Source organism: Perissodus microlepis, chromosome 6 (assembly GCF_051167445.1).
Source record: "Perissodus microlepis isolate ML-2025 ecotype Zambia chromosome 6, ASM5116744v1, whole genome shotgun sequence".
NCBI classification, from domain to species: domain Eukaryota; kingdom Metazoa; phylum Chordata; class Actinopteri; order Cichliformes; family Cichlidae; genus Perissodus; species Perissodus microlepis.
In genome coordinates, this window is record NC_140466.1 from 16,445,900 (window position 1) to 16,466,066 (window position 20,167).

General features: G+C 40.1%; 3 long non-coding RNA genes across 3 annotated transcripts; all 3 read right to left on the reverse strand.

The window, feature by feature from the left end:
• Positions 1 to 284: 284 nt before the first annotated feature.
• On the reverse strand, positions 285 to 2,219 carry LOC146385403 (uncharacterized). The gene is made up of 3 exons (XR_014800507.1): positions 2,051 to 2,219; positions 1,774 to 1,951; positions 285 to 1,679 (listed from the first exon to the last, which is right to left on the reverse strand). It is a non-coding gene; the product is annotated as an uncharacterized LOC146385403 (long non-coding RNA).
• A 7,944-nt stretch (positions 2,220 to 10,163) lies between these two features.
• On the reverse strand, positions 10,164 to 12,332 carry LOC146385404 (uncharacterized). Its single transcript, XR_014800508.1, has 4 exons — positions 12,155 to 12,332; positions 11,866 to 11,974; positions 10,872 to 11,256; positions 10,164 to 10,785 (listed from the first exon to the last, which is right to left on the reverse strand). It is a non-coding gene; the product is annotated as an uncharacterized LOC146385404 (long non-coding RNA).
• A 5,391-nt stretch (positions 12,333 to 17,723) lies between these two features.
• LOC146385405 (uncharacterized) lies at positions 17,724 to 19,621 on the reverse strand. Its single transcript, XR_014800376.1, has 3 exons — positions 18,175 to 19,621; positions 17,903 to 18,031; positions 17,724 to 17,791 (listed from the first exon to the last, which is right to left on the reverse strand). It is a non-coding gene; the product is annotated as an uncharacterized LOC146385405 (long non-coding RNA).
• Positions 19,622 to 20,167: the final 546 nt, after the last annotated feature.

The following is a 20,167-nucleotide window of genomic DNA, read 5'->3' on the forward strand; positions in this document are numbered from 1 at the left end:
TTAAAAGCTTCAAAAATGCTTATTCACCACAAAAAATATTTAGAGAAACATCCTGCAAGTCTCTTCGAACTTACCTTTCTGTGAAAAAAAAACAACAAACGTTTAAACATCTTTGAACTTAATTTGAGGACATAGCTGTGCTAAATTGCTCTTAATTCTTCTCATTTAACTGTGATGAGTAAATGCTTGATGACAGTGACTCTTTCCATAAAACATACCTTCCAGAATTTAAAAAGAAACCAGCGACACTTTTTTTGTGTCTTGTGAAATGAGACAGCGTTCCTCCGAGACCCTGGTGCTATATATGACATATACGGACAAACCCAGGACTACATAAAGTGCAGTGTGCATAAGCTGCAAAAATAAACAAGACAAAACAGTGCAAAACTAGACAGAACAGGATGATACAGACACAAGACAATGGAAATGTGCAAAATGCTGAGTATTGTGCAAAAGTAACTTGGTGTCTGTATGTATGTGTATGAGTGTGAGATACTGCAGATAAGTGCTTGGTAGTGACGTGTGTGTAGGTGTGCGTGTGCCAGTGCAGTCACTGAGTGTTCAGGGGTCTGACGGCTTGTGGGAAGAAACTTTTCCGTAGTTTGGTAGCGAGGGCCCGGATGTTCTGGGACCTCTTTCCAGAAGGCAGCAGGGTGAAGAGTGTGTTTGAAGGGTGTGTGGGGTCCTCCAGCAAGCGGTTGTTATAAGGAGGGGAGAGGGGCTCCAATGATCTTCTCAGCTGCTCTCACAATCCGTTGTAGGGTACTGCGATCCAATACGCTGCAGTTACCATACCAGACAGTGATGCAGCTACTTAGGATGCTCTCGTTAGTCCCACTGTAAAAGGTGGTGAGAATGGATGGTGGGAGATGGGCTTTCCTCAGCTTCTGCATGAAGTAGAGATGCTGCTGGGCCTTCTTGGTTATGGAGCTGGTGTTGAGGGAGCAGGAGAGGTTCTCCGCCAGGTGGACACCAAGAAATCTGGTGCTCTTGACGACCTCCACAGAGGATCCATTCATGTTAAGTGGGCAGTGATCCCACTGTGCTCTCCTGAAGTCAACAATCTCTTTTGTTTTGTCCACGTTCAGAGACAGGTTGTTGACTCTACACCTCTACAGATGGCCCGCAGTGCAACCCTTCAGCTCCCTAGTAGATTCACCTATATACAAATTTAAAGACCTAGGAGACTTACTTCTCGTCAGAGTTGTAGCATTCACAAGATTTTCAGAAAACTTGACCTTTGAACTTGAGGTCAAGGTCACTGATATTCAAACTGACCCCAGAACTTTAGTAGATGCACCAATGGCATCAATTCAAAATCCTGCCCCTCGTTCTCGAATTATTGTCTTGACCAAGCTGAGTATACAATTATGAAACAATCATTTTCCATTTTTATTTCACTATCTGTAACTAAGACAAATAAACAGTATTTGGGACACAAGTCACTATTAAAGTGGTTAGTGAGACTCCACATCTGATAACAGTATAACACACTGCTTATTTATGTAAAATTGTCATCAATAAATGTGTTCAAAACAGAAGCTACACTGGCTTTAAAAGTTTTTGTTAACTCTGACTACCTGTCTGCTCTTACCTGTTTCTTTTGCTCTCTGCTGTCTTCATCCTCCATCCAACTCTACAGCTATTGTTAGGGATGACATGATGAAACTGAAGGGTGTCTGGGCACCGAAAAAAGAAAAGAAGAGAGATTGGATTAGGCTGCAGCTGGCGTGCCATTCTCTCACTTCAGGATGAGATGCTGTGTCTTCTTACGTTAATCTTGTAAAACAGGATGTAGGCTGAGTGCTGCTGTTCCTCACAAGCTGCAGAGCCAGTTGTGTGCAGCACCTGTGCGTCATTATAGGTGAGCCAAGGATCTGATGTAGAGTGCTGACTCTCCTCTGGATGGACAGAATTACAGATGCAGCAGCTGTTTCCGATGTATGGAAACCTGACACACAAACAAAAGTTTACAGTATCAGTGTAAAATAATTCATTTTGTCCAGGTTGAGAAGGTGAGCTTTGGTCCTTGTGCACCACGTGTACTCACCTGAAGCCGTCTGTAGTCTGAATTTTATTTTCCATTATTTATCCACCGCCCAAATGTTTCACTACGCTACTGCAAAAAGGTAAAAACACAAACACACAATTAGACACTGAGCACTGGATGTGCATGTATGCATGAGCTTTGAAGTTTAAACTTTTTATTTTTATTTTTATCATCAACAATTTTTATTTATTTCATTTTAAACTTCAATAACAGAGCTTAAGGATAACTACATAAATAAATAGTTTAAAAAACAAACAAACAAAAACAAAACAACAACAAAACAAAACACTACAACAACAAAAAACAAAACAAAGGGAAGTTATCCTATTCTTTCTTCGCACACCAATCCCCACACCACCACTCTGTCATTACTCCTCTGTTCTTCAAGTTACAGAAAGCCAGCTTGTAAAGGGGGACCAAATACAATCATATTGAGGCAATTTGTCTAATAAACCATAAGTCACTTTTTCGTAAGACGCCAACTTAGCCATTGTCTTTAGCCACTCTTCATAGGGAGGGGGGTTCTTTTTCCGCCAATGTCTTAGCAGGACCCGTTTGGCCGTAGTAAGAGCCAAAATAATCCATCTTTTTGTATAACTGGAAAAATCTCCATCAGAAAGTTCTGTGGTTATACCAAGTATGGACAGTTTTGGTGAGATACCAAATCTCCTTTTTAAAACACTGAAAATTACCTCCATTATATTTTCCCACCAATCCCGAAGTGCCGAACAGCTCCATAAGATATGTAAAATCAAAGCATTTTGACCATCACATCTCCAACATTCGTCCGTAGAGGCCAGGTTCCATTTATACAATTGTTGCGGTGTTCGATGCCACCTATGGATTATCTTAAGTTGAATAAATCTACTGCCTGTTTCTTTATACATAGTATTAACATTTTGAAAACATGAATCCCATTCAACTGAAGATATGTCCAATGCCATGTCCTGGGCCCAGTAGCCCTTAACTTTAAGGAGAGGGTCAGCTGACCGTTCTTGCAATAAGTGATAAATCTTAGAGGTAATGCCTTTACCCAAGGGTGATCTTGAGAGCAGGACTTCCATAGGGTTGCCCACAAGACAACTCAAGGGGGTTCCCAGCCACTTCGATAATGAACTATGTATTTGGACATATCTCCAGAATTGATTACGCTGCAACTTATATAACTCTACAATTTTATCAAAGCTTAAAAAACATTTAGTCCCACAGTCAAATAAATCTGATACATTAAGGATGCCTGCTTTACGCCACTGTAACCAGTCAACCGATGTCCCTCCAATTAAAATTCTTTTATTACTCCATAAGGTTGCCGAAGGTGATTTAATAAAGTCCCAGCGACCTGCCCTATGTAATTTAAACCACAATGTCTTTGCAATTATAGGATGGGTAGTTTTAAGACTGGTATCAAACAGCTCCCTCCAAGGAGAAATACCGCCATTAACTTCCGTCTCTATACGGGACCAGATGGGTTTAACTGGTGCAGTAGGTAACCAAGCTCTAAGTTGTTTCACGTTCATCACCCAATAATACCATTGGAAATTAGGCAATGAAAAACCTCTTTGTTTTGCACTCGCTTGAAGTTTCTTAATACTTAAACGATGCGGTGAGCTACCCCAAAGAAAGTGCCGGATTAAAAAGTCTAGATCTTTGAAATACTTATCTGGAATGTGTAATGGAATATTAGATAAAATATAAAAGATCATGGGTGCAGTCATCATCTTAATACAACTAATTTTACCCCATATTGTGAGACGTACTCTGGACCATCTACCAAATTCCATTTTTATTCTTTCCAACATTGGCTCCATATTTGCTCGAACCATCTTAGTGTAATCCGAGGTCATTTGTATCCCCAAATACCTCAAACCATTCACGGACCACCGAAACTCCCACTGTTTAAATAAAGTATGGGGGCAGTGTCCTGACATAGGCATTGCCTCTGATTTATCCCAGTTGACGCGATACCCTGAAAGCAGCGTAAAGCTTTCTACACATTCTAATAGGGCTGGAATTGACTTCCCAGGCTGGGTCATAAGTAACAACATATCATCTGCATATAATAGAAGCTTATGTTGACTATTACCCATCGAAATTTCAAATATATTTACATTATTTCTCAGTTTTTGTGCCAAAGGCTCTATAGCAATTACAAAAAGACCGGGGCTAAGGGGACAACCCTGTCTTGTGGATCTCTGTAAAAGGAATAGGTCTGATATGAGCCCATTCGTCAATACTCGCGCTGAAGGCGAATCATATTGTAGCGGGTCAGGGCTGTTCGGGGTTCTGTTTGTGATGTTTTGTTTATGTTACCATAGTGACGGGTGACGCCCTCTGGCTGCGACGGTGTGTCCTTCCGGGGTCAGAGGGCGCCCTGTGTGTTGTTGTTGCTGTTCTGTTGCCGTGCTGAGCAGTTAGCTAGCGGCAGTGTTCTTCTGCAGATGTTAATAAACGGCTGTGCTCCCTGGCTAGCTCACGGAAAGCAAGACCAAACGATACCTCCGTCTCCTCCTTGTCTGAGCTCGCCAAAATATAATATCTTTATCCACCTAATAAAATTGTCACCAAAACCAAACTTTTATAATGTCTTAAACAGATAATCCCACTCAACACAATCAAAAGCTTTTGCAGCATCCAGCGATAGGGCCACTGTTGGATGTACTGAATCATATACATAATTTTGCAAATTAACCAACCGCCTAATATTATCTGAACCATAGCGGTTTGGAACAAAACCAGATTGGTCTGCATGAATTATTTTCACCATTACTACTTTTAATCGACCCGCTAAGACCTTTGCCAAGATTTTTTGGTCAGAATTCAGCAAAGATATGGGGCGGTAACCACTTGGGTCTAAAGGGTCTTTCCCAGTTTAAAGAATAAATGTTATAAGTCCAGAGTGCATTGACTGAGGTAATGAGCCTACTTTGAACGCCTCATTATAAACATCGAGCAACAGGGGACTTAACATATCCTCAAATGCTCTATAGAAATCCAATGGTAACCCATCTAATCCTGGAGCTTTATTAAGTGGCATACTGTTAATTGCACGGGTAATCTCCTCCACTGTAATTGGAGCATCTATAATCTGCTGGTCAGTAGTAGAAAGCTGTGGCAGGTTTAAATCAGTAAAGAATGCTTTGAATTTCTGTTCATCTAAACTCCCTTGTGTAGAATAAAGATTATTGTAAAAGGCCCTGAATCCATCATTTATATGTCTAATAGAAGTTGAAATAACCCCATCTGATTGTCGTATGCCTGGGATATGGTTCATACTGTCTTTCTGTTTAAGACGGTATGCTAATAAACGACTCGGCTTTTCTCCCATTTCCCAATATGCTTGATTAATGCGAAATAAAGCGTATTCTGCCTTTCTGTTGTACAGTACATTCAACTTATATTTAACTTGAACAATTTTATTCAACGTAACTCTGTCTTTTGTATGGGAATGTACTGCCTCAAGTGCCTTTAATTTGGCTTCTAACGTAATGATATTCTTGTTAGCTGCCTTCTTTTTAAAGGAAGCGTAAGAAATTATCCTCCCCCTTAAGTATGCCTTCATAGCATCCCACCAAGTAGCCAATGTAGTGTCCTCTCGATTATTTGTCTGTTTGTAAAATTGTATTTCATCTCTTATCAATTTAATAAACCCAGAGTCTTTAATTAAGGACACATTTAAATGCCATCTGCGGCTTTGAGGAATCTGTAAAATATTTCCAAGACATAGAAAAATTGGCACATGGTCCGAGAATACTATATTACCAATACTTGAATCTATAGAGTTATTCACTAAGGCTTCAGAAATAAGAAAGTAGTCGATTCTAGTATAAACATTATGAGGCGGAGAGTAAAAGGAATATTCCCTGCCTTCTGGATGCATTGTCCGCCAAATATCATTCAGACCTAAATCTGAGGTCATCTGCCTTATGGCAACTACAGATTTACTCTCTGTGCCTCTCCTAGGAAGTGATCTATCTAGGTCTTGATCCAGTATTTGATTAAAATCTCCTCCTACCACTATTTGTGCACCTTCTAATTCCAAAAGATACTGTGACAGGTTATGAAAAAAGGCGAGTATGTCCGCATTAGGTGCATAGATATTACATAAAATTATTGGTGTGTCCAGTAGTTGTCCATAAACCAATATAAATCGACCTTCCTTATCTGTTATTACTTTTGTTTCAGCAAAGCTAACTGCTTTATGAATCAGAACCGACACTCCCCTACTTTTATCAGTTCCAGGACTGGAAAAGACTTTACCTACCCAGGAACATTTAAGTTTTAAGGCTTCTGACTTGCACATGTGCATTTCTTGAATAAAGGCTATATCAACTCTTGATAACTTTAGATATGTTAACATTTTCTTCCTCTTAATCCCGTTATTCAACCCCTTAACATTCCAGCTGGCTATTTTGAAATCTGTCTGTCTATCCATCTTATATGTTGTCTCCTTGACCTGGAGACAACATATAAGATGACACCGCCATGGACCTCAACCAGCAGGCTTTGTGTTACCTGTTTCTTTATACAGGAGCATGTAGGGGTGGACTGCCTTTTTATTTGATTACCCTTTTCTCATGTTTTTGTTAGTTCGGGACATTTTGGGGGACATTATTCTCTTACTTGTTAAACACATGCTCCCATCCACTCTCTTGGTCCAGAAGCTCCATAATCCAAGTGTCCCAACTCAGGTCTGATGGCATTTTTTCAGTGGTGTTTTTAACCTCTTGGGAACTTTCACTACATTCCTTACTTGATGCAGAAAGAAGAAAAGAGTCAGGGATGCATAGCAAGCACAACAAGACACCAGCAGTCCAGACCTTTCACCAACTGAAAACATTTGCAGCACCATAAAACATGACAGAGAAGAGCTGGGACTATGTGAAAGGGTGAAGTGCTGCAGTAAAGTTGCAATGGTCCTATCTTTTATACAGTCTATGGTTCACTCTATTAAGATGTGATTATCTCCAAGGTCCATTTAGTTTTAGTTAGCTGAAGCTAAACCAGAAGTTAAAACGAGATGATGAAAAACATTTTTAGTTAATGTTACGACTGTTGTTGTAATGTTGTCTCATATGTAAATCTGAGTGTGCAGGTGCCTTTCCGTGATTGGTGCATCCATGGGACGGACCATACAGATTGGCTAATGACCTGGAGACAACATATGAGATGACACCGCCATGGACCTCAACCGGCAGGCTTTGTGTTACCTGTTTCTTCATACAGGAGCATGTAGGGGTGGACTGCCTTTTTATTTGATTACCCTTTTCTTATGTTTTTGTTAGTTAGGGAGATAAGACATTGTCATTTGGTTTTATTCTTTTCATAAATAAGTTTTGTACATCCTTTTGATACGGTCCCTCTTGTTTGTTGTTTTGGGGTCCACCCCGAAGCTATAGTTCGCTCCTTTCCTTTGTTAGAATTCAATCACTGTAAATAAATCACCATCAAAATTGTACTGGTTGTGTGATGTGCTGCTTGGGGTCAGACAGGGGTGGATCACCCCTATATTATGGTCTGGCCACCCTTAGACAGGCCATAACACTAACTAAAATGAAACTAGACTTAAAACTGGCTGGTGTCCTTACCAGTGACCTTGGGTCTGAACTGTGGGCTCCTCTTTCCAGGTGTTCGTACTGCCTGAGTGGGACCAAGATGTGCTGTCTTGCCTCTTTTGGGTTTTCTGCATGTTTCTGGCTCAGCATGCACTTCTTGGCGTTCGCTGTTGGTTGCAGCCACTTGAGGTTTCTGGGCTCATTTGGGTTCTCAACACTGGGTGACTTTGATGGGAGTGAAAGCATCCTCACAACATAAATCACCACACTACCTGCTTTTGTTTCAGATTTTTTCTTTATCCTTGTTAACATGTTTGGGTACTGGGTTTACCTGTAATGCATTTTGTGCTCCAAAAGCTGTTATTTTGTGCAGCTGTGCTCCAAAAGCTGTTAGCATGACCTTTTTTTATCATTAGATTGTGCCACACCAGCACCTGAGAGAAAAGCTTTGAGTTTGATTTTGTGTTTTGCAGGCACTCAGGAGAATAAGTCATGATGTTTCTTGTGTTTGTCATGTTAGTATCTCAGTGCTTGTCAATCACCAGTCAACAGTGTCACCACTATGAACAACATCCTGCGACCGTTTGAGTCAAAACCTTCGAGAAGTCCCTGCAGCCGCTTCAAAAGTCATCACTGAGCTCGATCTCTCTTTTAACACGCTGGAGACAACAATGAAAGATGACTTTCTTTCATATGCTGCTTTGAGGGCTTTGTTTGTGAACAACAACAGAATCAAAACCATCCATGAAGAGACATTTCACCCGCTGATTAATTTGGAGAAACTGGACTTCCACAAACCAGTTGGAGACTTTGTCTTCTGGATGGTTTCAGAACCTGATTTCTCTCCACTATTTCAATCTTTTGGGAAACAAATATACAACACTGGGTCCGGGAAACCTTTTCCTGCCACTGAGGAGCTTGAAGACCCTCCATTTTTGAGGAGCTTTCCTTCAGTCTGTCAGTGAAAGGGATTTTTTTTTAATCTTGAAACTGCCGTGACCCTGTCCAAAGACCAGCTGGCCGGGTCAGTCATGGATATTCACAAATACCCCATAGTACTGGTGGAAAAGAAATATCGGGGGAAAATGCATAGAGTAACGGCTGCAGTTAGCTGACGGCCATCACACCCCTTAAATCTGAAAACTGATTGGTCGGGGTTTAGTAGCTCAATAGGGCAGTATGTAGGCCTGCACACACCACCAACAGGAACACGTGGCGTTTGGGTTGCCCGTTCCAGCAATTCGCTACACAGAAGATAATGGCATTATGCAACTGGCCCTTTGATCAAATGATGAGAGCTGATAGTCAAATAGTGCGCCCTGACATAGCACTGACATTTCCACATGTTGTAACGAGTAGGGACAGACCATGTTCAGTGTGTCGTGACACTTGCACGATGGAAGAACACACCCACTTGTTGGTGCCAGAAGAGCCACTGAGAAATTATTGTTTTAGCTGGCTCATTACAAGTCGATGGCTGGTCACCTGGAATAAGATAAAACTCTGGAGCGAATAATTGCCCGATTTTACTGGCCAGGAAACTGTTTTAGACTTAGAGCTTTTTATTGTCATTGTGCAGTTTCTTGCACAGTGAAATTGGGTAAGTGGAGAGCATAGAGCCGCTGTATCTGTGCGCACCACCATCTTGCATTTTTGGATGTGCGCCGATGGTGTGCGTCCAGTGGTGTCAGCTGGTGAACCAGCTGGTCATTTAAAAAGCACCTTTATGCCCCTCACCATTAATGGAGGTCCCATTTGAGCACATTGGCATGGACCTCATTTTATCAATGAGAAAAAGAAAGTCTTTAGTTCAGCTGTTGTTAACTGATCTTGACTTTGTTGATTAAACGTTGCAAACCTGCCTTCAGTGTGTCCTGTACATGAGGTCATTTAGTACACCACAGCACGGTGAGTTTTTTGAGTTGATGAAGTTCAGCCAAAACAGGAAACATGCAGCAGGAGACAGTAACTTGTTAAAATGTTATAAAAGGTACAATTAAAGATTTTCACCCTACAGGGTTGTCAATGATCCAAGGATAAATGTCTAATTTGGTCAAAATTTTATAAGCCATTTCTGGAGAGACTGCAGTGGAAATGTTGTCACTTTTGGACTTTGCTACCTGCAGCTAAACATTTGCAGCTAAATCATTTATTTAAAAGCAGAAGCTGCAACTGATCGAGTGAATGTTTGTCTGAAAACTTAAACTGAACTCCAAGGGTACCATTGCTCCAGCTTACCATCTTTACCTGAGTGAATCAGTTTGTTGAACAATCTAAATGATTCAGAAACTTCTGTGACATCAACTTAACTAAGGGTCATTACAAATTTCACAAAACACTGCTGAATACTTTTAATATTTTTTTATTAGTTATTTTTGTTTTGTTGTTATTTTAATTTTAATAAAACAAAATAACAAAGAATTAAATAATTTCTTTGTTTTTTTTAATTTAATTTCTTTTACAAATAAATTAATAATAATATTAATAATAATAACTATAAAATTAGTGATGTCAGCGTAAACGTCATTAGTTAAAATAACGTTAACACTGACAGCACTAATTTGTTGCCAGAGAGCAAGCCAAACACTGGTCCAGAAAAGGACGATCTCTAGTAGTGGTGCACTACTAGTAGATTTGTTTTAACCTCCTAGGACCTGGTGTCCACATGTGTGGACATAACATTTTGGGTTGTCTAGACCAAAATACAAAATTTTGCTCTTCAAAAACCTGATATCCACTTATGAGGGAGGACATTACACTGCCACTGTTCAATCGAAATTTAAAATGAACGTCCTCATATGTGGATCTCATTGTTTTGAGAAACAAAAAAAAGATAGTCCGAATCTGATGTCTTTGTTTTTACATTCATCAGGTCCCAATCAACCCAAATGGCACAGAGAAATGAAAAATGCATGCCATGAAAGAGTTCAGGTCTTAGGATGTTAAAAATGTCCCTGCTGATGAGACCAGTGAATGTGGGGCGACGGTGGCAAGAAAAAACTCCCTCCTGGAGGAAGAAATCTTGGGAGGAACCAGGCTCTCTGGGAGGACCCTTCCTCCTGAGGGCAATACTTACCAGTACTTGTCCTCCAGTGTGCGATGGTGGGCTGGGACGAGTGTTGTTTCTTCTCAGCATGATGATGACCTTAACTTCCTTCCTTCCTTCCATTTCCTGTTTCAGAACTGAGAATGAAGACAAAACTGGTTAACAAGGTAACAGGACATTTAAAAATTCTCTCACTTCAGGATGAGATGCTGTGTCTTCTTACGTTTCTCTTGTAAAACAGCATGTAGGCCGAGTGCTGCTGTTCCTCACAAGCTGCAGATCCAGTTGTGTGGAGCACCTGTGCGTCATTATAGGTGAGCCAGCGATCTGATGTAGAGTGCTGACTCTCCTCAGGATGGACAGAACTACAGATGTAGTGTCCTGAAATCACATTAAGACAAATGAATCCAACTTCTGGAAGTCAACTGATTCAAGCAAACAGTGATTTTGACTTAGTGCTTCTTAGAACATCAAAAGCTTTTGTGTGTGAGTCCTTCACTGAAAAGTAGCAAGTTTTCATTTTCTGTTTGTCACAAGTCTGTTGTTTTACCTGACTCTGTGCCTCCATAATGACTAATGATGCTGACAAGACTATAACAGCCACCACCCTGAGAAGGAACAAATCCAAAGAGTGTTAGTTTCATAAAGTCTCACATCAGTGCCATAATTAAGCTGATTTGCTGAGGCTACGTCCACACGAATGCGTTTTCGTTTGAAAACACATCGTTTTCTCTCCGCTTTGACCTCCCGTCCACACTGAGATGGCGTTTTCCTCAAGGAAAAACACAGCATCTTGAAAACGCTCTCGAAAACGCATACATTTCAAAACGGAGCTGTCCCGTCGCAGTGTGGACACTCGAAAATGCAGACTTTCTAAAACGATGACGCATTTTAGTCATGTGATGCAGTCATGTGAGCAATTAAACAAAGATAGCCGAGTGCATTATACAGCAGTTGTTTTGATTGCTCTCAACTTTGACAGCCCTAAAAAAGATTAATATCAGTTTGTACATGCTCCGGATAGCTTTTCTTCAAATTCTGTTATTCTCACTCACTTTTGTGCATGCGCAGGACTGGAACGTAAGCGTTTTCGGCCGTTTCAATGCAGACGCACAACTATTTGAAAATGACTGAAAACGCTAGTGTGGACACGGAGTTTTCAAATCTATCAGGGCTAATGTGGACGTAGCCTGAGACGTTCTGCAGTCTGTTTTTACCTGATTGGATGGCACCACCAAGTCCCTCTGCAGCCTGACGGGGTCATCCACCTTCTGAATCTTGTAGGTTTGTGTAAAGCCAAACCTCTTCAGATGCAAGATCAGAACTCTGGCAGAAAAGAAAAAAAATAAAACAAACAAGGTAGAAAATAAGAAGAATGAGTTTCAAACACAAACAGAAGATGGGAGAAAACGACTGCTCAAGTATTGTCTCGAAAAACTCTGATATTTGATGCGCCACAGTTTGGAAACCTGGTCAGTCGATCAATTCTGATGTGACCTTACTCACCTTGGCAGTGTATCAAAAGACGACTTCAGTTCTGAGGCCGTCCCTCCACAATCACAGCGAAATTCTATTTCTTGTTCCTGAACAACAGCACAGAGAAAACAGGCTTTATGTTAGAAAGAAATCTCAACATATGCACACACACATACACACAAACACTAACAAAAAAGGTGTGTTAAGATCGCTGACACTACAACTCTATTGGAATTTGTGATCTTACCTTCAAGTATGTCTCCAACATGTTTATAACAGACCCCTCTGGAACCAGGTCAAGAGACAAGCTGGTGAATTCCTCTTGCTGTGATGATTGGTGACCGCAGCTACACATTTCAGGAGTAACGTAGTTAAAGTAAAGATCAGGTAGGTGGAAAAGAGGTATATGAAAATATTGCAACCAGCTCTGCGTTTCTGAAAGACAGGCTTACCTCTTGCATGTCCTCATGTTTTCCATTTTAAAAATGTGATGGTCTTCTACTGGGCAGGTATAACTTTGGCCCAGGAGAGCTGCGTTCCTCTCCAGGTGAGGTGTGAGCCTTTTGACCTCATTGAGGAACAATGTTAGGAATTCATGAGCGTCCTGAAAGAAAAGCAGAGAGATTTAAAACAGTACATCAAAATCAGAAGGTAAAGCAAAAAACGAAATGTCCAAATAGCTGACGCACTTTCTGTGCACTGCCGGTGTATTCAGGAGCTTGATTGCTGAATGCCTTCTTAAAAGCTCTTAGGTGGTGATCTTTAAGGCCATAATCTGTTGACTCATGACAGTCCCTGACATCAATGAGCCTTCTGTAGAAAGGAAAGGGTAAACAGACATTTCTGCTGTTAGATCTCTTTGTTCTTCAGGTTTTTGAAGAAAGTAGAAGGTTGACGTAGCGCACCTTAAGAGCTGAGCTTCTGGATCTGTGCTCCACAAAACCTCCTGACGCCTGATGTCTCTTATGAACTCCTCAATGTTGAGGAGGCTCTGCAGGCAGGAGTTCATGTAGCAGGTGTTTCCGATGTTTGGAAACCTGACACACACGCACAACGTTTACAGTATCAGTGTAAAAGAATTCATTTTCTCCACTTTGACAAAGTGAGCTTTGGTCTTTGTGCACCACGTGTACTCACCCGAAGCAGTCTATAGTCTCAGTTTGACTTTCTATTATTTTTCCACCGCATGCTACACTGCTCCAAAAAGGTAAAAACACAAACACAAAATTAGGAAAGATGTCAGGATGCTGAGCAGTGTATGTGCATGTATGCATGAGCTTTGAAGTTGAAACATTTTGGAGGACGTCTTTCTCTTACCTGTTAAACACATGCTCCCATCCACTCTCTTGGTCCAGAAGCTCCATAATCAAAGTGTCCCAAATCAGGTCTGCTGGGATCTTTTCCGTGGTGCTTCTTACCTGCTATATATAAAGGACATAGCTGTGTGCCTCATTGCTCTTAATTGCTCTCATTTAAATGCTTGATGACAGTGACTCTTTCCATAAAACATACCTTCCCGGATTTAAAAAGAGACCAGCGACACCTGTTTTGTGTCTTCACAGTGTTGGTCTCTGCCTCTGCATCGCTGTCAGTTTGCTGCAGAGGACGAACAAACATAAGTTTATTAAAAAAGTAAAGTCACGTAAAATTAACAAGTGCATTTTAAAGAGAATGTGCATTTCATATGTTTTGTGTAAAAGCAAACCGAGGAACAGCAGAAGAAGTGTCTCCATTTTCTCTTCTTCTTCTTCTTTTGACCATTTTCAGGGTTAGCTGGTGTGGCAGCAACAGAAGCATCCGGGATGCTGATCAGGAGAAAAGTGTAAATGTTGTGGAAATTTATAAGAAGGAGTACATTTTGCTAATACAGATTGCTAATAACAGTGAATAACTGTAATGGAATACCAACATGAACAAAATCATGTATTTTATACATTTACACTCTACATTTTCAAACGCTAATCTCTGCAACCATATAAATAATAGACAAGACTAGAAGTAGTAAAAAAGATGTAAATACACAAGGTGGAAGAAAAATGCCAATAAAAGGGAAATAAAAGAGCTCCAACTAAACCACTGCTATAAATATCTCCAGCAGCATTAAAGAGTGGCGCATTTCTTTACCTCTGATGAGACGTAGAAGGAATTTCCTTCTCTGCCACGTTTTGTTTGTGTAATTTCTGTTTAGAAACAAGAAAACCAACATCAGTAATGGCATAAAACAAACATACCAAGTGGGTCTCTCCATGAAAAGTGTCCAGTTAGAAAATTTGGTATTATTTCATATTATTTATCACTTTAGTGAGCTGTCAGCTCATGAAGCAGATATATAGGAATATCTTTAAATAAAATAAAAACAATTTATTCATGCTTTAAATTGAGTTTTAAAGTTTGTCCTATGAAATACAAAATCCTTCATTTGGTTCTGATCAAAATTCAGTTTTTACAGAAATCATCCATGAAGCTTCATTAAAAGCTTCAAAAATGCTTATTCACCATAAAAAATATTTAGAGAAACATCCTGCAAGTCTCTTCGAACTTACCTTTCTGTGAAAAAAAAACAACAAACGTTTAAACATCTTTGAACTTAATTTGAGGACATAGCTGTGCTAAATTTCTCTTAATTCTTCTCATTTAACTGTGATGAGTAAATGCTTGATGACAGTGACTCTTTCCATAAAACATACCTTCCAGAATTTAAAAAGAAACCAGCGACACTTTTTTTGTGTCTTCACAGTGTTGGTCTCTGCCTCTGCATCACTGTCAGTTTGCTGCAGAGGACGAACAAACATACGTTTATTAAAAAAGTAAAGTCACTTTAAATTAACAAGTGCAATTTAAAGAGAATGTGCATTTCATATGTTTTGTGTAAAAGCAAACCGAGGAACAGCAGAGGTGTCTCCATTTTCTCTTCTTCTTTTGACCATTTTCAGCAACAGAAGCATCCGGGATGCTGATGAGGACAAAAGTGTAAATGTTATTTTTCAAAGTGGAAATTTTTAACAAGGAGTACATGCTGGAGATTGCAGATAAAAAATTAATAACTGTAATGGAACAAAATCATGTATTTTGTACATTTACACTCTACATTTTCAAACGCTAATCTCTGAATCAATATAAATTATAGACAAGACTAGAAGTAGTAAAAAAGGTGTAACTACAAAACACCAATAAAAGGGAAATAAAAGAGCTCCAACTAAACCACTGCTATAAATATCTCCAGCAGCATTAAAGAGTGGCGCATTTCTTTACCTCTGATGAGACGTAGAAGGAATTTCCTTCTCTGCCACGTTTTGTTTGTGTGATTTCTGTTTAGAAACAAGAAAACCAACATCAGTAATGGCATAAAACAAAGTATATGGTATGAAAATACAAAATCCTTCATTTGGATTCAAAATTCAGGTTTTACAGAAATCATCCAAGAAGCTTCCGTAAAAGCTTCAAAAATGCTTATTTACCATAAGAAAATATTCAGAGAAATGTGCTGCGAGTCTCTTCAAACTTACCTTTCTGTGAAAAAGAAGTTTAAACATCTTTGGACTTGAGGTGATCGCAGCGAAAATCTCCTCAGCTTTGCAAAAGTTCAACTGAAAACAAGCAGTCAAAGGTTGTATATTTATAAACTTTCAGCATAGAATGTTCATACCCTGAACAGCAAACATCATCATTATGATGTATGGGGCTAATTTGCATATTTTGAAATGTATGCTCATTTGAACTGTATGGTACTCGTCTCCAAGCAACTGCTACAAAAACAGGTCAAGTCAAGTGGCTTTTATTGTCATTTTAACCACGTGCAGAGGTACTGTACAGAGTGAAATGAGACAGCGTTCCTCCGAGACCCTGGTGCTATATATGACATATACGGACAAACCCAGGACTACATAAAGTGCAGTGTGCATAAACTGCAAAAATAAACAAGACAAAACAGTGCAAAACTAGACAGAACAGGACGATACAGACACAAGACAATGGAAATGTGCAAAATGCTGAGTATTGTGCAAAAGTAACTTGGTGTCTGTATGTATGTGTATGAGTGTGAGATACTGCAGATAAGTGCTTGGTAGTGACGTGTGTGTAGGTGTGCGTGTGCCAGTGCAGTCACTGAGTGTTCAGGGGTCTGACGGCTTGTGGGAAGAAACTTTTCCGTAGTTTGGTAGCGAGGGCCCGGATGTTCTGGGACCTCTTTCCAGAAGGCAGCAGGGTGAAGAGTGTGTTTGAAGGGTGTGTGGGGTCCTCCAGCAAGCGGTTGTTATAAGGAGGGGAGAGGGGCTCCAATGATCTTCTCAGCTGCTCTCACAATCCGTTGTAGGGTACTGCGATCCAATACGCTGCAGTTACCATACCAGACAGTGATGCAGCTACTTAGGATGCTCTCGTTAGTCCCACTGTAAAAGGTGGTGAGAATGGATGGTGGGAGATGGGCTTTCCTCAGCTTCTGCATGAAGTAGAGATGCTGCTGGGCCTTCTTGGTTATGGAGCTGGTGTTGAGGGAGCAGGAGAGGTTCTCCGCCAGGTGGACACCAAGAAATCTGGTGCTCTTGACGACCTCCACAGAGGATCCATTCATGTTAAGTGGGCAGTGATCCCACTGTGCTCTCCTGAAGTCAACAATCTCTTTTGTTTTGTCCACGTTCAGAGACAGGTTGTTGACTCTACACCTCTACAGATGGCCCGCAGTGCAACCCTTCAGCTTCCTAGTAGATTCACCTATATACAAATTTAAAGACCTAGGAGACTTACTTCTCGTCAGAGTTGTAGCATTCACAAGATTTTCAGAAAACTTGACCTTTGAACTTGAGGTCAAGGTCACTGATATTCAAACTGACCCCAGAACTTTAGTAGATGCACCAATGGCATCAATTCAAAATCCTGCCCCTCGTTCTCGAATTATTGTCTTGACCAAGCTGAGTATACAATTATGAAACAATCATTTTCCATTTTTATTTCACTATCTGTAACTAAGACAAATAAACAGTATTTGGGACACAAGTCACTATTAAAGTGGTTAGTGAGACTCCACATCTGATAACAGTATAACACACTGCTTATTTATGTAAAATTGTCATCAATAAATGTGTTCAAAACAGAAGCTACACTGGCTTTAAAAGTTTTTGTTAACTCTGACTACCTGTCTGCTCTTACCTGTTTCTTTTGCTCTCTACTGTCTTCATCCTCCATCCAACTCTACAGCTATTATTAGGGATGACATGATGAAACTGAAGGGTGTCTGGGCACCGAAAAAAGAAAAGAAGAGAGATTGGATTAGGCTGCAGCTGGCGTGCCATTCTCTCACTTCAGGATGAGATGCTGTGTCTTCTTACGTTAATCTTGTAAAACAGGATGTAGGCTGAGTGCTGCTGTTCCTCACAAGCTGCAGATCCAGTTGTGTGCAGCACCTGTGCGTCATTATAGGTGAGCCAAGGATCTGATGTAGAGTGCTGACTCTCCTCTGGATGGACAGAATTACAGATGCAGCAGCTGTTTAAAATGTATGGAAACCTGACACACAAACAAAAGTTTACAGTATCAGTGTAAAACAATTCATTTTGTCCAGGTTGAGAAGGTGAGCTTTGGTCCTTGTGCACCACGTGTACTCACCTGAAGCCGTCTGTAGTCTGAATTTTATTTTCCATTATTTTTCCACCGCCCAAATGTTTCACTACGCTATTGCAAAAAAGGTAAAAACACAAACACACAATTAGACGCTGAGCACTGGATGTGCATGTATGCATGAGCTTTGAAGTATAAACATTTTGGGGGACGTTATTCTCTTACTTGTTAAACACATGCTCCCATCCACTCTCTTGGTCCAGAAGCTCCATAATCCAAGTGTCCCAACTCAGGTCTGATGGCATTTTTTCAGTGGTGTTTTTAACCTCTTGGGAACTTTCACTACATTCCTTACTTGATGCAGAAAGAAGAAATGAGTCAGCGATGCATAGCAAGCACAACAAGACACCAAACAAATATTCTCTCTCTGGAGAACAGCATTCGACCACCAATGCTTATTTTGACCCGCAATTTGCCAAAGTATTAAAAGCACTTACCTGGGGTTGTCTGTAATTACACCCTGGGGACATTCTGGTTGTCCTGCTCGGGGGTAGATGACCTGCACTGGATCCTCCGAACTTCCTGTTAGCTTATAGTGCATTAGCTAACAGGCATATTAGCTAATATTGACTGAAGCTCAAACAGGCTAAAAACAACATAAATAAAACCCTCAAGGATTTATTTTGGTATAGCAGTTGAGGTGGTTAAGTTATCTGTGCCTTGATATCTCTCTTAGGCTGAAAACACGAAGGGTCCGACCCCCAATTCCTTTACTCATTGCTGTTAAAGTTAAGCTAACATAGCCTGTTTTGGGTCTCCAAGTTAGAAAACATTACACCGATTAAAGTAAGACTCGTGAGTTGAATTGTAGCTTGATCCTCAGTTTTGGCACACAGTTGAGCATATTATTTAAAATCAAATTAAACAATATTAAAGTCAGTTTATGGTAAGGTAAATAATATTTTACATTTTTCTTCAGTCAGCTATGTTGTGTGAACAGGGTCTGCAGAACATCTAGCCTATTTTGACAGCTCATTGACTTTAACAGCACTAATCTTATTCCCTCCGTTTTTTTCCAGCACCAGGTCTTTTTTTCTTATTGTAATGCAGTGTTAACTCTGTGTTGTGGTGTCTCTTCTGATGTAATGTGTACACGCGGGTGGATGACCATGGAAAAGTCCGAACAAAAGGAGGATGAGGCTCATTATCAGCGTAGTTATGAACCCTGTAAACTACTAAACATTTTCAAAACTGAAATATGAAACTGAAACAAGCAAACTGTCACTGCACTAACTAAAACTGAGCTGGATTAAAAACAAAAAGTGAAATTACTTAGAATTAATTAGAAAATACTTGAGTACAATAACAGTATTATTGTCTCTGCTTTGGTCTCTTGACCACTAGATGGCAGCAAATGCATAGATTTTAGCAACGTCCATGACTCTGGCTTTAATAATTAAAAGGGCATTTTGCCCATTTCTTTTTTCTCGCATATCCCTATTTATTTTTTTTATCATAGCTGGGCATCCCTATTTCCTTTAAAACATTTCAAATCCATATTCATATGCTTTCACTCAATTTTAGGGCAGAATATATTACAGCTGTTTTTTCTTTCTTCTCCAATGTTTACATACAGGGGGATTTGAGTTTTGAAACTGGTGAAATCTCCACACAAATAATTTAGTTTTTGGCTATTTCCTGTTACTGTTGCTCCTGTGTAAATTCAAGTAAGTTCAAGTCTTTAGTATGAATTTGTAATGCACTCACACACACACATACTCTGCTGGTGGGCTGAGCATCACTGCTCAGTATGTGGGTGGTCTTGCCAGGTGGAGGAGAGAGTGATTAACACCAGGCCTGCCCAAAGGGAAAAGAAGGAGCGAGGGAGAGAAAATAAGAGACGTAAGACGAGATAGACATCTGTCTGCCAGATGTGCTGGGAATAAAGAAGTTAGTTTATGAAATAGACAGAAGGGAATGAAAAGGATTTTGGTCATGGCACTCACTGACAACTGTGTTGGCTGTGACTGAAATAATACTTATTCTGTCTGTGATTCATGTTCAGTTGCTCTTTCTAAATTTCCTGTGTGTGTGTTTGGTCTTTCTTGTCTTTCATCTTGTTATATTCATAACACAAAGACAGCCACATACTCACTAACACTTGCTCTCTTTCCATCTCTTCTGCTGTTCCTGCAGACTGCAATTAGAGCCTACGGTATAAACCAGTGATGACCACCTGTCAAAACATGTCCAGTAAATGTGTGTCTGTTAGGAAGGTGTTGAGGGGAGGGAATGAAACAGGTTTTACATACAGAGAAACAAAATACTGGTTCCAAGTATAAAGTCATTTCTTTGCATTGTTTAATAGCCACTAAAAATACTCTAAAATTTATATTGTTGAGAACTTACACTACATGGATAAAAGTAATGGGCCACACCTCTCAATCTTTGAATTCAGGTGTTTTTAGTCTGCTTTTACAAACATTAGTG